Raw genomic sequence first — 8998 nt, forward strand, 5'->3', positions numbered from 1 at the left:
CTCTTCCTAGTCACCTTCCCGCGGGTCCCCAACAGGACCTTGACGGGTCCCCAACAGGAGCTTGGCAGGCGGACGACCGCTCACCTCGCGCCCACTGGTACAATGTGCTGATTTCTTAACTCCTCACTTTATTGATTCATGGCGCACTTGTGTGCCTCGATTGATGAACGCGAGTCTTGGGTAAAGAACCATGGGTCGCCCAAACATGATGTCATCGGTAAAAGACCTTAACACGCAAGACACCATCGGAAAAGCACAACCAATTGCGTTACACGTGGGGTTGAGGTTGGACTCTACGATGCAACCGACTAGGCATGATTGGCATAAAGGATTGTGCAAACCAAGGAGGCGAGTTGGGAACTCGTGCTAAGGACTCACAAAGACCTTAAAAGTCAAAATGCTAAGGATGGACCGGGACTCCTTCAAACCATGGATATCGTTCAAGCAAATAAGAGGACTCCTTACAAGTTGTATGGAATCAAGAACTACGTAGTCCGTGGTGTTAGGCAAAATGTAAAAAGCACATTTGTGCCAAGATCTCAAGGGTCATTAAGGACCCACAAGGAAATGAGATGACTCGTAAAGTCACCGAGTCATTCCACAACAAGGTTAGGTAACCAACTGCGCTTCAAAAAGAAAAAGAGCATGCAAGGACACCCTCACCATTAAAAGTAACACAAAAAGGCACAACTAGTCGAACCTCGGGGAAGACATGAATTCTTACTAAGAATTTCATTCACTAAAGAGGAGATGAAATTCAATAAGAAGGGAAAATCAACCCAAAGTTTACCGACTCCCAAGAAACTTTGGGAAGAATTTGGGAAGTGCGCCCTAAGAGATTGTCTTGGTTGACCAAACTTGGTCAAGACCTTGGACGCATTCAAGAAGTAAGTGTTAAATCGTCACGGGAGATTCCCTCAAGATAGGGGAGAAGGATGAAACCTTAGCCTGGGAAGCAAGGTCTAACAAGGATCCTAAAGTCAAGCAAGTGCCAACACCAAGGAAGAAGGATCATCAGTTCATCAATACGTCGTGATCAAAGCATCAAACCAGAATAGTCACTTGAAGATCGAGAACCCTTAACCCATCCTAGCCGAATTCCCTTCCCTCCATCGGAAAATCGGCCCCCTCCTTATTTCAAAACCCTTTCTACCCTTCAACCACACTCTTGATCCCCTATTTTAACGATTCCATACAAGGTGGCAACCTCACACCCTAAGTTGCAACCTTGAAAACTTTGATCCTAATTCCTAAATTCACTTTGTCCTCAGGTTTGAAACCCACTCTCTTAGCCCTTTAAACCTAATCGTTCCCAAAAACCCAGCACACATAAACATACAATTATACAGTTTCCCCGTAGAATGCTTTCGCTATAGGACCACCGTACTACTTTGGACTCGTTACCCCCGCAATGATTTCCAAGCTTCGGGGACGAAGCTTCTCGTAAGGGGGGGAGAGTGTAACACCCCGTGTTACGGCCTTCAATCCTGGATTAATTATTTAATTAATCCCGTTAATAATAATTAAATATGATTTAATTCGATTAGGTTTCTTTTAATTAATTAATAAGGTCCACCATGAACCGTGGACCCTTGCCTAAATTAGAGTCCTAAGCCTATTAGGAATAAAGAAAGTAAACCCTTTACCATTCAGATTCTAATTAGGAATCCTAGACCTAGTTATCTATTAGGAATAAAGGAAGTAGGCCATTTACTATTCAGACTACGATTAGGATTCCCTTTAATTAATTAATATGGTCCACTATGGACCATGGACCCTTATCCCTAAAATAAGCCCTTAGTTCTATAAGGAATAGAATTAGTAAACCCATACCATTCAGACCCTAATTAGGAGTCTTAAATATATAAATAGGGATATAGGAGGCACCTGGATCTTTCACCACCATAATCTCTCACCACACAAGAAGTTCCAAGAATCCCCTTAGGAGAAATCAAGAAAGAAGAAGGCTTAAAGAAAGACCCTTCATAGCCAAGGAATTAATTAAGGCTAAGAGGTAACCCATGTGTCAACAAAACCTATTTTCATAGCTATGATTCCCCTCTTAGGATTTCCCCCATATTCTTGTGTGTTGATGATTCGTTATATTGATCTTGATAATTGGTGTATGAATTCATGGGTAATCTTGATGATCTTGATGATAAGAGGTTCTTGATGATTATATGGTATTCTTGATGTTCTTGATGATTATATGATGTTCCTGGTGTTTATGTGATATTCCTACTGAATCTTGATACTAGAAGATGAATTGTGTTCTTGTTGATTTAAAAGTAATTAGAACTCTAGGATGTATCGTGGAACTCGTATGGTATTATTCTTGGTATGTTGGGCGGGAATTCGTATGTTTGGGTGTCGATTATGTTTAGAAAAGCATGATAGGTTATGTGCCATATGTTTCTTGATTTTGATCCGTTAATTGTCTACGTGTGTTATCAATTGTGTTTGAAAGTGTCTAAGCATGGTTTCGGGTTCCACAAAGGTTCCCGGGGCGTTTTTGGTGAAAAAAAGTCAGTGGGGGGTAGGGGACCCGCCACCTACCCGCGGCCTATTTGGGCAACGCCGACAGCGGGCAGCCAGCGGGCGGGCAGCTGCCCGCCTGGAAGCCGGCGGGTGATCTCTCACCCACCGCCGGCTACCCGCTGGTTTGTACCCCAATTTGGGATTTTGGCTTCCCCGTTTGATGTTTCCCCGATCCCCGTGGTGTTCCAACGGACTCCGTCCATCGTGCCTATGTCTAGTTTGATATTTCGGGTACCGTTCGTAGGTTGTATGAGTCTTATATATTGCATGCTAGTGAATTGGTATCCCATTGACCTAGGTGAAAGAAGTATGAACCCCTTAGGATTATTCTTAGTATTTCGGTACCGTTCGTAGGTTGTATGAGTCTTATATATTGCATGCTAGTGAATTGGTATCCCAATTTGTTAATGTGGGTTGCATGTGCTTGCTATGTGTTATGTGTGCATGATACCCCAATTCGGTTGCGATCGGATTGGTCATTCCTGAGCTGCGGTTCAGAAGCTGGCTGCGGTCAAATTTACACTCTTGGGCTGCGGTCCACCGTTTGGTTGCGATCAAACGTTTCTACATGAGCTGCGGTTCATATTTCCTAGCTGCGGTCAGATGACATACTCTTGGGTTGCGGTCCACTGTTTGGTTGCGATCAAACTATGATGAGCTGCGGTTCATCGGTCGGTTGCGATCGACCCCTCCGTGTTGCGATACGGGGCAGGGTGCTGCGGGGCCTTGTCAGAGCTATATGCGCTGACCCTCATGTATGGGCATGCGATTGGTCCTGTGGTGCCAACAAAGTGTGCTATGTGATGAGATACGGATGAGTTGTTGTTATGGGTACCTTGGGGATGTGACTTTGGGATTTACACTGGGAATCGTATATGTTGGATTAAGATTATTAATTATGCTTATCTTTCCTGTCTTGCCTGTTGTAAACTATATATGCTTGGTATAACTGCTGTCTGTGCTTAGCCCTATCTGTTGAGTCGATCCCTGTTTTAAAAGCTAGAGTCTCGTAGGATATATCTTCATACTTCAAAATGGTTTTCGTATATCTATATATATCTCTATATGTAATGTATTTCAACGCGTTGGAGTGGGTTACCAGCATCTCTCGCTGAACAGATATATTTGGCTTTCAGGCACTGATGAGTAGACACCGGAGCGCGCTAGAGATTCGAGGCATAGTGTAGATAGTTTCCCTTTCGGCATGCGTGCCATTTACATTATTACGGATTTTAGTTAGTTAGCCTGTGCATCTGAGTTCTCCAGCTCAGGTGTGGCATAGCACCCCGTACCTTTATGTTTAACAATGCTCTGTTTGGGATTTAATAAGAGAATACCTTTATTATATAAGTCTTTAAAAGTTTTAAAATTTCGGGGTGTTACAATAGAATCTCATTAAATTCCAAAATACGATACAAAGAGTACGGGGTGCTATGCCACACCCGAGCTAGAGAACTCGGGTGCACAAGCGAAATTCTAAAACCTCAATCAGTATCAATACTAAATCATGGCATGCAGGCCGAAAGGGAAAACTATCTAAGCTATGCCCCAAGCTTCTAGCGCGCTCCAGTGATCTACTCGTCTGTGCCTGAAAGCCAAATATATCTGTTCAGCGAGAGATGTTGGTAGCCCACTCCAACGGGTTGAAATACAATACATATAGATATATATATAGATATACGAAAACCATTTTGAACATGAAGATATATCCTACGAACTCTAGCTTTTAAAACAGGGATAGACTCAACAGATATGGCTAAGCACAGACAGCAGTTATACCAAGCATATACAGTTTACAACAGGCAAGACAGATAAGATAAGCACCATTAATAATCATAACCCAACATATACGATCCCCAGTACAAATCCCATAGTCTCATCCCCAAGATAATAACAACTCATCCATATCACATAGCACACTTTGTTGGCGCCACAGGACCAATCGCATGCCCATACATGAGGGTCAGTGCATATAGCTCTGACACGGCCCCGCAGCACCCTGCCCCGTATCGCAACACGGAGGGGTCGATCGCAACCGACCGATGAACCGCAGCTCATCATAGTTTGATCGCAACCAAACAGTGGACCGCAGCCCAAGAGTATGTCATCTGACCGCAGCCAGGAAATATGAACCGCAGCTCATGTAGAAACGTTTGATCGCAACCAAACGGTGGACCGCAGCCCAAGAGTATAAATATGACCACAGCCAGCTTCTGAACCGCAGCTTAGGAATAACCAATCCGATCGCAACCGAATTGGGGTAACATGCACACATAACACATAGCAAGCACATGCAACCCACATTAACACATTGGGAAGGGGGAGAAAACGTATAACAAAACCAATGCGTGATCCTTCACATACTAAGAATGATCCTAAGGGGTTCATGCTTCCTTCATGATATGAACCTAGTCCAAGGTTAAATAAAATGGAATATTGTCCCAAGAATGCTCTTAATGTAAAGATAGAGATGGATCGAAATACCTTAAACCTCACGAGAAACCCTTTGTCTCGAATCCTCAAAGACTTGGAAGAATCCCATGTAGCTTCAAGTACCTCGATGTTGCAATCTTCAATCAACTAGAGTCGGATCTAGTTTCCTTCGATTCAAGAACGAGTCCACGAACCTAAATCTAAGGTTGAAGAAAGTAAGATTGATTCGAGTCCACGAATCAATTTGCTAGTCGAGTCCACGACTAGCCACTAATTGAGTCCACAATTAGCCATAAGGTTTCTTACACAAGTGTAAAGAAAAACTTAAGAATTTTATTGAATTAAAGCCTCCTTAAAACTGATATGGATGTGCCCTATTTATAGGTATAGGGCAGCATTGTAATCTAAATACAATGGGAAAAAGAGTCCTAAACCTAATCTAGAAAACAAGTAAATAGAGTTTTATTTAGAAAAGGATTTAAGGAATCCTTTCTAAATACAACTAGTGTTTTCTCTTTAATTCTAAACAATTTAAAATAAATGATGACCACAAATAATAAAGCTGATTTGGGCCTCGGATCTTGTGATTGGCCCAATTTGTAATCTTAATGGATCTTCATTATGTTGAGCCGCATCATCCTCCCCTTCTTGAAAAATGATTCGACCTCGAATCTTATAAACATTGTCTTCGATCCGTGACATCACTTGAAACGGGCCACTATAATACTTTCCTCTATCGAATGGAATTATTATTGGAATTCCTTGATTTTTCCACCAATGATGCTTTAAGGATGTACTTTTTGGCCTTGTGATGAGCCCACTATAGACCCTTATTGGATTCCATGTGTGCTGGTTCCTATTATTCTCCCATTCTTGAAAAGGATTCGTCCTCGAATCCAAATCTTCAATGAAAGACAAAGTAGCAAGCTCACTTTCTGTTTTATCACGCTCATGGAACTTTTTCTTGGGGTGCTTGACACGAGTCGCTCCAATCATCATCCTACAATCAACAAGTAAGGCAATTAAGTCTAATGACACATCATGGAATTTAAACATTCTGGATTGTAATAGATCCGCAAAACGAGACATATTAAATTTAGCCATCTTTTTTGAATTTTCAACAAGCACAACATCTTTCCTTCTAGAGCTTAAGGCTAAACCAAACACAAAATCCATGGAAATATCAAGTAATGTTTTAGATGTATTGTGCTGGTAAGTAGCACAATTATGAACATAAGATTCTACATCTTTTTTCTTCTTTGGCCAATGAAGATATCCATGCAAAACATCATCACTCTTTGGAAAATCAAAATGTCCCTTATGTGAATCAACAATTAAATCATTGCCCAAAACAAAGCAAAAAGTGTCAATCCCATTGACTTTGAACCAAAACCCCTTGTGCAAGTGGTATTTGCCATAAGAAGTTTTCAAATGTGCTTTATAACTTCCAAGTGATTCCTTATCTCTATCAAATAAAGTTTTAGTAAAATCAAAATTAAGGAATCTTGGATGTATGGAGGCAAACAAATTTCTAATACATCTAGCAAGTAGGTCATTAATAGAAACATGACAAACAAATCTAGAGAATTTTAATGCATGCTTTTGAAATAAAAGTGAGTAAATAGTTACTCCCCTTCTTTTCTCTTGCTTAATATCCTTTGTAGTTACCAAGAGGGGTTGCACTTTGACACCTTGGGCTGGTCCTTTCCACTGTATCACTGATTGTGGTGGTCCCTTTGTTTGGCTACAAACTGAGTTAGAGGATTGGAGTGGTGATTGCAATTCCAAACATGGAGGTTCCACTTTTCTCTCTTTGATTTCTTCCTTTGATGCTGGTTTGAGAGCTTGCATCAATGTCAATTGAATTTCTTCTACTTGTTTAAGATACAAACGAGGCAAGACATATGTAACTCCATTCATGTGAAACACATAAGTGTTCCTCATTCCATCATAACTTATTTTTCTGTCAAATTGCCATGGTCTACCTAACAAGATATGAGCATCCTGCATTGGGATATTATCACACAAGATTTCATCAGAGTAACTGTTAATAGATAAAGGAATAAGAGCCTGTTTGGTTACTCTAGCTTCTCCTACATCAGTTAACCATTGCAAACAATAAGGATTTAGATGATTAAGCAAAGGTAACTGAAGAAATTTAACCATAGTTCCACTAGCCACATTTGTGCAACTTCTAGAATCTATTACCATAGCACACACATTCTCTCTAATTGACCCTTTAGCACAAAATATATTTTCTCTTTGAGACTCATCTTCTTTTAAAGGGTGAACATTCAAAACCTCCTTAACAACAACAGTATGACTAGACTCACTAGCAACATATTTAGAATCAGAATCTAAAGGTATGAATGGTTCTCCCTCAACATGTTCATTGAGAGTTTCAAAATGGTCACATACCTCATCCTTAGACTTATATTCAAGACAAGAAGCAAAATTTTCAGATTGTTTTGTTATCTTAACTACCCTTTTGTTAGGGCAATCACGAGCTATGTGGCCTCTCCCATTACATCTATAACAAATCAATTCTCTATCATGTTGAGGCCTCACTGCCTCACTTACCTTTTCCTTACCTTTTTCTTGTGAATCATCTCTTGGAGGGGGATGTTCATCACGCCTTTTAGGGGTGGAACTTGTGTTGTTCCATATTGATGCACCATTGTTGGACTTGTACAATTTCATCTCTTTGATTTTTGCCTCAGATTCACGTGCAGCATACAAGGCATCATAAAGGGTGTCATATCTCTGAATACTCATTCCACATCGAATTTCTAAGTTCAATCCATGTACGAAACGAGCAACAGTTTTTGTCTCTTCTTCATGTATGTCTCCCTGTTTAAGCAAAATATTTGTAGTTTGGTAGTACTCATCAACTGACTTTTTTCCTTGCACCGTTCCCTGCAATTTTCTTTCAAGATCATAGAAAAAAGATTTAGGACGAAAGGTTAGGCGCATATCTTCCCTCACTTGAACCCAAGATTCATAGGGAATAAATTTAGCAACTCTTTCTATATTTCTTTTTCGCCACCAAGATAATGCATACCCCTTAAAAGATGTAGCAACTATCCTAATTTTTGTAAGATCAGAATATTGCTTTAAATAAAAAAGAGTTTCAACAGCATTCTCCCATTCTATGTATTCGGTAGGTCCTTTCTCACCGGTGAAGTTAGGAATTTCATGTTTAATGTTTCCTAACTCCGCATTACGCTGCTGGATCCTTTGACATATAGGATCCACTCTTCCTACTGGTGGCAGGTGTCGCTCATCATTGTGTGGTGGTTGCACTTGCTGTGAGCGTTGCTCCAAATTATTCATTCGTTTGAGTAACCTGTCTATCTTTTGTTCTAATGTCTGGGGAAAGTTTGGAACTTGATCAGCCATCTGTATAGGAAAAAAATATCTAAAAAAAAAAAAAGATGTGTGAGTAATCACGTTAGTGAAACCAAAAAGTTGGCTCGCTCCCTCACTATTCTCAGCTCGCAGGTAAGAGGTGGATTATATGGCTCTGGTGGTGTACTACACACTCTTACAAACACACACTCCACTCGTGTATCGCTCAAGGTGGCAGATACTCTCACAAACCTTTTTCCAAAAAGGAAAATTCTAGTCCGGTACTCAAGTTGATATGGATTCAACCTCAAAGTTCAAGAAAACGTACCTTGGAAGACTTCACAAGCCTTTGAGAGTAAGGGTGTATCGTGAGATAGATAATAAAATTGAGAGCAAGAAACAAAGAAAAAGGACAATACGAGCAAAGAAACTAAATAAGATTTGAAAGAAAAAGGAAACTAAAGAAGAAAGTATGGCAGAAAGATATGCAAGACCAATATCAAAATATAGAGACAAATAGAATATAAAATGGGTTCACGTGTACCACAACCAATTAGGAATCATTAAAAAACTCCTTCCAACCTTATACTTTTCCCCTTCCTTGTCCCTCCAAAATTCTCCTACCAGCCAAATTCTTTCCCCAACCTTATTCTTCTTCTTTATAGCTTTCTCTTTTTTT

The sequence above is a fragment of the Ipomoea nil genome, unplaced genomic scaffold (assembly GCF_001879475.1).
Source record: "Ipomoea nil cultivar Tokyo-kokei standard unplaced genomic scaffold, Asagao_1.1 scaffold2096, whole genome shotgun sequence".
Lineage (NCBI taxonomy): Eukaryota > Viridiplantae > Streptophyta > Magnoliopsida > Solanales > Convolvulaceae > Ipomoea > Ipomoea nil.